The sequence below is a fragment of the Cucumis melo genome, chromosome 2 (genome assembly GCF_025177605.1).
Source record: "Cucumis melo cultivar AY chromosome 2, USDA_Cmelo_AY_1.0, whole genome shotgun sequence".
NCBI lineage: Eukaryota > Viridiplantae > Streptophyta > Magnoliopsida > Cucurbitales > Cucurbitaceae > Cucumis > Cucumis melo.
The window spans coordinates 17,765,002-17,774,542 of NC_066858.1; the positions used below are offsets into that span (position 1 = coordinate 17,765,002).

At 32.4% G+C, this 9,541-nt stretch overlaps 1 long non-coding RNA gene across 1 annotated transcript; it reads right to left on the reverse strand.

Moving 5' to 3' along the window:
• Positions 1 to 5,316: 5,316 nt before the first annotated feature.
• Positions 5,317 to 5,922, reverse strand: LOC127148208 (uncharacterized). The gene is made up of 3 exons (XR_007819012.1): positions 5,876 to 5,922; positions 5,562 to 5,797; positions 5,317 to 5,472 (listed from the first exon to the last, which is right to left on the reverse strand). It is a non-coding gene; the product is annotated as an uncharacterized LOC127148208 (long non-coding RNA).
• Between the last annotated feature and the right edge of the window lie 3,619 nt (positions 5,923 to 9,541).

Genomic DNA, 9,541 nt, shown 5'->3' on the forward strand with positions numbered 1-9,541 from the left:
TGTATGATTGCTAATATATTCTCTCTTCACTAAATTAACATTTTCTTAGTCATCAAAAGTCCAAAGAGGATTAAACTTTTATAGTTAATTAGGAAGGAATAATTAATTAATGTTGAAAAATATTATTGTTAGTATACAATTACATGTCATAGCCCCATGCAAGAGCACACCAGGCTGCCTGCTTCGTCTTGCCTACTTACACATGGAGCACATGCCCTTCTCTTCCATTTTGGACCATTCCCATATCCCTCTAAGGATTTAATTTTCAAGTGGTCCTTTTCTTTTTCCTTTTATTTTCTTCATTACTATTATTTTTTCCCTTTTTTTTCCTTAATTATTAAATGTAGTGAACCATTTTATTGGTATTCTATATTTTTCACAGTGGACCATTTTCCATAAGTTAAAGGACGCTATGTTTAACCACTATGGTGTAACCTTCACACCCACATACACATACACATCCCCATTCAATTCTTCCCCCCCCCCCCCCCCCCCCCCCATTATTAATATAATCTTTGTACGGAATTTCACCATAATTATTTATTCCCCACACAGAATTTTACATCATTCCACGTATATGAAAGAAATAAATTATATATATATAAACTACTTTGAATTAGTCATACTCTAGTAGTAGTGGTTTAGAAGAGCATTTTAATGTGAGATGGCCACCTAATTATCATGGAATACCAAGTCTATTTTGTGGAAATCCAACACTATAGCAGCCACTTCTTTGAACAACTTTTGTCATTGCACGACAACTACAACTAATAATATGGGAAGAAAGAGTGAAAAAGGCAAGACAGACATGCGTGTGAGATAGAAGACGACAAATCTTTAGGGAGCATCACATACATTAGAGGCACATATGTATGAGATATATACTACACTAGAAAGAGTGGCACTACAAATAAAAAAGATAAAAAAAGAAATATTAAAAATTCCTGTTTCACAATTTCTCCCGACCCAAAAAAGACATAAACCACTATATATATTGAAATATAAGTTATTTTAATTCAATTTTTGCAACTTGACTTCACTCTTCAATCATTTTCCCCCATCCATTTCTTCAAATTATTTCATATAAATGTCCTCTGATCCTTCACTCTCTTTTGGCCAACAAGAAATAAAAATCTTCATCTCTCTCTATCTCACTTAAAAACAAGTTAAGAAAAGTATAATTCCATTAATAATACACATATATAAAATAAATATTGAAAATGGAGAGATGAAAAAAAAAGGGATGTATGGATATGTCATATTCTTCAGAGAGAGAATAACGAGGCCCTTGTTTGTATAGTTGTGAAAATTTGGTCAAAAACGTTGTCATTTCAATGGCCACCCAAAAACCACACATAGAAGAAGCTAAGGAGAGAAGAATCTTTTATGTTGAGTGCAATAATATGATTAAATAACCCCACTCACATACCTTGCCTTACACAGCAAACATTTCATAGCAAGTCCAATTGTGCTGCCCTTTGTACCACTTCTTTTCTTTTCTGTTCTTTTTCTTCTTCTTTTTCTTCTTTTTTTTTTTTTTTTTTGGTTCATTTCAAATCATTTCTATATGTTATCTACCTAAGTTTTAGAGAGAGGAATCAGATAAAAACATGGGGAAAATTTATCTAATGTGTGACTGTCAAGTTCTATCCAATAATCGAGATTCGCAAATCTAGTGTAGCGTTCTAATATGAGGGGAGCAATGAAACTTAGAGTGCGTTTGGATTGTCTACCGAAAAATGTTTTATTACGAATATATATTTTATAAAATGAGTTTAAAATCTAAACACTTATGTGTTTGATTCGATCTCTTTATAAATGTTTATATGTAAAACTGTGTTTAATTTGTCCTATACTAACAATGTTTACACTTAGATCAAATTACCATAAAAGACTATTAAACATAATACACTTTGAATCTTTTTTCTAAATATATATTTTAAAATTAATTGCACGTTATCTTGAAATTGTTATTTTTTAGTTACTAATTGAAATTATTAAAGTTTAACCTAAACATTAGTTTCACATTTTTTATTAATTTTTTTTTACAATTCAATTTTAGAAGTACAAATATCTTGAAATGTAAATATATAACTATAAAATATGATTAATTTCCAACAACAAAATATAAATAAGATAAATAATTTTTTCAAGACAATATAATATCAACTAGAGGAAAAAGTATGCAAGTCGACCACGTTTTTCATTCATCTTCGTTTCACGAACTAAACAATCATGTTCTTCATTGACGTCCTCATGATTTCTTTCGCAGATGTTAAGGCAGAGAAGAAACATTTGCATACCTTTAATTTAAATGTATATGAATATATTGAAAAAATATTCAAAGTATTTAAAAATCAAAGAAATAAAAAGAACGACGGAGTAAAAAATAGATAGAAAAAAAGAAGTATAAAAAATGGAGGAAGAAAAATAGATATTCGGGAGGGATTCATGATTAAATTACCAAATAAACATTTGTTCCAAAATTTAGTTGCATGTGTTTTCTCTAAAATGGTTTATTTCATAATCTCAAAATTTTTAAAGTTATTTTAAACAAATGTCAAACACCTTGATTTATCTTTAAACAAATTATTTTAAAAATTAAATACTTCCAAAATGAATCCAAATATACCTAGATTCCTTTATGCATCTCGCACTCTTGTCACACATACAAAGAATGAGACTTTTTTAGTTACATGATACTTGAGGAGGTCGTATCGAAACATACAGCAAAATATAACAACTTAGGTTAATACATCTGTAGAATTCTCATTGTACTTTGGACGATTCCAAAGTGATGTGTTTCAATTAATTGGAGTGAGGTAGATGAGCAAGAGAGAGGCTCTATTCGAAAAAAGTTGGAAAGAGACCGGAGAAAAACATTTCAATTAAGTGCAATTGAAGAATCATCACATCAATTTAAATGAGAGCGTACATTTATCAAAAACTTGAGAATTAAAATATTTATAAATATATGTGAAAAAGTTTTCGTTTCATAAGATATAATTGGACAGTTTTAGTGGTTGCATAAAAACAAGTGCAATGTAAGGTACGACCAATTATTTTTGTAAGGAGTGCGATTTACAAATTCAAGGTATATTTTTTAAGTGAACATAACTCAAGTAGTATAAAATATGTACTACAAGAAATTTGGCCTTTAATGTCGGTTTAAAACCGACATTAACGGCCTTTAATGTCGGTTTAAAACCGATATTAACAGCTTTTAATATCACTTGGCGACCGACATCTTTGTAAGCGTTATTAAAGGCCTTTAATGTCGGTTGGGCTTTAATGTCGGTTTATAACCGACATTAAAGATGTCTTTAATGTCGGTTATAAACCGACATTAAAGACCTTTAATGTCGGTTATAAACCGACATCTTTGAAGGTGTTATTGAAGGTCTTTAATGTCGTTTTTAAACCGACATCAATGTCGCTTAGTGCACATCTTTAATGTCGTTTTTCCACCGACATTAAAGACACATTTAATGTCGTTTTTCCACCGACATTAAAGATACATTTAATGTCGTTTTTTAAACCGACATTAAAGACACATTTAATGTCGTTTTTAAAGATTCATTTCATGTCGTATTTATAATAGTTTTTATGACGGCAAAACCGATATTATTTGAGTCGAATTACGTCCGGAAATGTTCGTCATCGTATATTGTAAAAAATAAAAAAATGGCTTCCACACTAGCTATAATGCCTACTACTCAATGCACACAATAATACCTAATTCACCTGCAATGCACACAATAATACCTAAAATTCCAGCATACACTTCCATATAGAACTACAACAAATACACATCATCCAACACTTACATATAATCACATATCAATAAACACAACTATATTCAATACTATAAGTCCAACTACTCCAAATCCGCCAATATATACACTTATATATAATCACACATATCAAACAACACATCCTACCATCCATGGCAAACCAATAGTAAACACCTACAATGCATAAGATCCAACACTAAAATACAAGTACACTTTTCCACACTTCCATATAGAACTACAACAAATACACATCATCCAACACTTACATATAATCACATATCAATAGACACAACTATATTCAACACTATAAGTCCAACTACTCCAAATCCTCCAATATATACACTTATATATAATCACACATATCAAACAACACATCCTACCATCCATGGCAAACCAATAGTAAACACCTACAATGCATAAGATCCAATACTAAAATACAAGCACACTTTTCCACACTTCCATATAGTACTACAGCAAATACGATCATCCAACACCTAAAATATCAGCACACCTTTCCACCCTTCTACATAGTATTACAACAAATAAAATCATCCAACTCCTAATCACATGTTTAAATAAACAACCAACAACTGTAAGTGAAAACTCAAAAATATAAAGATAATATATAAGATCGTGATTTATAAACACAATAGAAAGTTCCTTCACTAACTAAAGTATAGGTACAAACTATCTAACAAACAACAATTAGTACGGGACCACCTGCTCTTCAAAAAACTATAGGACTGCCCGTCCCCTACAAAAACTTAACTCGACCAACTACTAACCTAACTACAAAAATCAACTACTAACCTAACTACAAAAATCAACTACTAACCTAACTACAAAAAGCAACTACTTACACAAATCTGCTAACAAAAGCTGCCCATTCAGTTCGAATCTCATCAATCTCCTCTTGCCTATATGCATTTTTGGTATTGAACTACACACAAAGAGAAAGATATGGAAAGTATGAGTTTGGATCATAAATTGTAATATGTAAAAAGTTAAAGTAGAAACTTACAAGGTTAGTAATATAAGTACTAGAATTATGCACTATCTCATGTATGTACTTTTGCACGTAGTACCCGCACCCTACAGAATCCAATTGACGAGGGCACTGCATGTACATCAATTGAATACAAATTAATCTTATGTTTCATAAAAAATAATTACCTGTAAATGCAAAATAACCTTTACAGGTCTCCATTTTGGAGTTGATCGATAGCGTTGTAGATCGTGTTTCGCTTGCCATGTCTTCAACCCTCTAAATATTTTGAAACATTAGAAGACAAGAAAGTTAAATAAGAAGTAATAAAGTAAATACACTTACACATTTATGATTCCATGAATGTTTTCATTGACTTTACTCCGAAGAGAGTCCAAAACATAAACGTAATTTTCACGAAGATCGATAACATGCAACATCCAATGAAAACTACAATAAACAACATCTTCAATGTGAGTACACATTTAAGCTCAATGGAAATATATTAATGTGTTTCTTTTCTTTATTTACCCGGTATTATATGGAATTAGCACTTTCTGTTCCAAGTTAACTGCTTCTAGCTGGTTGGCTAAATTTCTGGATCGAAGATCACGATCTTTGATATGTGACGATATTTTTGATTGGTCAATGACAAAAAAATTCTTTGCACAGTCACATTTATCCCAAAGACATCTAAGTAAAAGCAACCATAGTTAAAATATCAACAAACTAACTACAAAAGTGGTATTGGAGATAAAGATGAGTATAAGTTGTCTACTTACGTAATATACGCTAGTATACACATATAGCCGATTTCAACCATGCCGCAGTAATGCAACAAATCTTCACGAGCTAAATAAACAAATTTGTCACTTCCAAATATTAGCTCGTTCATTGGGATGCGAATCATGTCTACATCCTCCATGTTGTTCATGGCATGTCTATTTAAAAGCTTAATAATCCCGTTAACGTCAGTATAATTTGAAGGGTATACGACATCCTTCCTAGTTGAATGCTCCTATCACAACCAAGGTTCTAAATTCAAAATACATATACAAATAAAATCAAAACTTAAATAGTAAAAAAAGATACACACTTGTTTGTCATTGATCGTAGAAACAAGCCGACGAGGCCATTCTATAATGTTACCCAATGCTTGATTTAAAGTCTCTATCTTTCCCTTCACTGGATTGGGTATAGTCAAATTTTCTCCCGTAACCACGTCTACTAGAACTTTAACATTGGGACATCCAACGTTATCCTCAACTATCGTGGCTACTGCAACAATATTATTAATGGATCCTATAGACAATTGGCATGGTGTTCCCTTTACAAATATTAAAAGCATAGTTAAGAACAATTGATCCTATATAGTTAAAAAACTAAAAGTGACAACAAAGTCAATTACCTCCACTCCTTTGTTGGTAGGTGTGTCCTCATCGGCATCAAGATCTATATTAATACTTCCAATGGATGACCTCGAGTGATTACTTCTCTTCTTGTCACTTTTGCATCTCGAGTCATCCTCTTCTTTATGACACATTTTCTCCTTCCCTTTTACTGTGTTGAAATATTGTGATTGAGAGACGAAAGCACCCACGCCTCTTACACGTCCACCATGCTCCTTGGAACCCAATGCGTCAGTCAAGATGTCCTCATTTTTATTTGTTGCAACTAATTCATCCTATAAAACAATACAAGTATAAAACAATTCATCATCAGTTAGGTTAACAAAAGATTATATATTGTAAACATAAGTATACTTACAATCCGAGAGGCACAATCTCGAGTAGCATCATCAAAATAATCATTATTTTTTCCTCTCCGTGCTTCTTTCCAAAGAGTTGAACGATAGGAAACATCATGCGTTATTTTCTACAACAAAAGATAGATATTTAATTAACAACAACATATTAAGATAAATTCTTCAATTTAATTAGAAATACTCACTAGTTCATCGGCAAGATTAGCATATCCCTTACGTGACATGTGGTGATTGTATACGCATTTCGACCTTCTTTCCCTTTGAATACGACTATAATCCTATACAACGTATTAGTTTGTAGGTAGATATCAAAACAATTCTAATTCCATTGAAAATTTAAACTTATTTACCTCCCATTCTTCACTTAGTCTAGCATCCACAAACGATTCCCAATCTTCTTGATTTATATGAGAATAGATTTTGGGAGGAAACTGCAAGAGTGATGGTTGATCATTAGACGGAAGTATATACTTCTGAGTTAACGTGGTCTTGAACGTTCGAAACTTTCTTGATGCACACATAAGTATAGAATGTTTAGCATTGGGTTGTAAATCGAACGACATCTACACAAAAAAAAAGAAAAGCTTAGTTAAACTTAGAGTGTAAAGTAAACTACATTATATGAAAAACATAACAATAGAACTCATACCGATATACAATCATATATTTTATCTTTTAGCTCATTCGGAACTTCTTTCCAAGAGTTGTATGTGATAGGAATCTGTTGTCGAACGCACACACCAATGTAACTTTGCATTTTCTTAGACGTGGCTCCAACAGGTTGTCCGTGTTCATTAAATTGAATGGGCAACTTTTGCCCAGAATTTCTCACTAAGGCCAACTCAGACATAGTAGTTGGCCCACGTGGAACAAATGATTTCTTTCTTACTTCTGGAAGCATTTCTCTTTCATCCTCACTGCTATCCTCCATCTATGAATCTGAAAAAAATGGAAATACATTAATAAGCAAAGTCAACATACATAAGCATAACAATTATGTTACGAACTTAAACATAAATACATTATAAAGCAAAGTAATGACATACCATAAATATAGCAGTTATATTACGAACTTTAAACATAAATACATTATAAAGATACCATAAGCATATGAATTATATTACGAACTCTAAAATTAAATACATTATAAAGCAAAGTAATGACATGCCCTTCTCTACCCATCTACCCTCACAATCATGTCTAATATAAGTTGAATTTGTATCATCAGTCTCATTAGGTGTATCAACATTGGGCATCCTTTTAATGGTTTCGTAACCACACTCTTGAAGCATATCTCCTATTTCATCTTCAAAGAAATCTTCTTCAATAGTTCTTTGTGGAGATGTTAAAACCACCGACCATTCAGGATTTGCAGAATCTTGGACATAGAATACTTGTTTTGCTTGAGTGGCTAAAATAAATGAGTCTGATTTATGTCCAATACGTTTGAGATCAACGATGGTAAACCCAAGCTCGTCCACTTTGACTCCACTTCTATTGTCAACCCAATCACACTTAAATAAAATAAAAGATAATTGATGGTAATCAATCTCCCATATCTCTCGTATTACACCATAAAATGTCATATCTGACATGACAGGGTTTTTGTCCTTAGAACTAGAGACTTGCATCGTAGTAGCGGTTATACTAACTCCACTATTTTGAACTCTCCTAATATCATCACGCCTTTTTGTGTGATAGTGATATCCATTAATTATGTAACCAGAATAAGTGGCCACATGTGGAGAAGGTCCGTGAGCTATCCATCTTAAAGAAGGCGTGATAGAATTTTTAGGTACTTCGAGAGCAAGTGCAACCTACACAATATATTGGATTTAGTTAGATCCAAAACAAACATAAAAGAGTATGATTGTAGTGATTACCCGTGTGGACAGCCAACGACTGAATGAGCGATTATGCTCTTCTTGAATCCACTTTTTACTTCGAGCTTTACCAGAGTTAAGCTTACGCAAACTCTCCATATGTTGTCTGTCATAAATAACAAGTTATTAAGTAATTACATAAACAACTTATATAGAATGAAAATAGATAGGATTTAGCACGTACTCGACGTATGGTAGAACATCATTTACATTCTGAATGACATAAAGATGAGCTTGATTTAACTGGAGGTAAGTTGTATGTCACTAACATAACTGGCCAACAACTATATCTACTGCTAAGATCTCCATGCGGATTTACCCCATCTGTGGAAAGAGCAAGACGTAGATTTCTAGGTTCTGACCCAAACTCTGGCCATAAATTGTCTATTTTTTTCCATGATAATGCATCTTTTGGATGTTGTAATAGATCATTCACTTCTCTTTTTCTGCCATGCCACGTCAATAATTTTGATGTTTCTTTGCTTCGAAACATTCTTTCAAATCTTGGAATTGGAGAGAAATACCACATGACTTTCACCGGAACATTCTTAACCTCCTTCTTTGAATTTTTAGGAATCTTCCATCTTGACATACCACAAGAGGGGCATACATTTGCATCAGACAGTTCTTTCCTAAACAAGCAACAATCATTCCTACAGGCATGAATCTTCTCGTACTTCATTCCAAGAGTACATAAAATTTTTTTTGCTTCATAAGTGGAAGTAGGGCATTCGTTGGGGGTAGGTAAGATGTCAGAAATTAATTGTAATAACTCAGTGAAACTCTTATCACTCCATCCAAATTTAGCTTTCAAATTATATAACTTTATCAACGTAGATATTTTGGTAAAATTCGTACAATTAGGATATAATGGTTTCTTGGTATCATCTACTACTTCCTCAAAATTTTCTGACTTGTCATTAAAATAATTATGTGCAGCCTCAAACATTCCAATTATGTCATCAACATCATCCTCGTCAATTTCTTCTTTTACACTACTAAAGACACTTTCATTGTTTCTCTTTATTGGTAGTGATTCACCATGAAAAATCCATTCTTGATAACTCTGATCGATGCCGTTAAAAAACAAGTGATCTCTAATTGTATTCACATC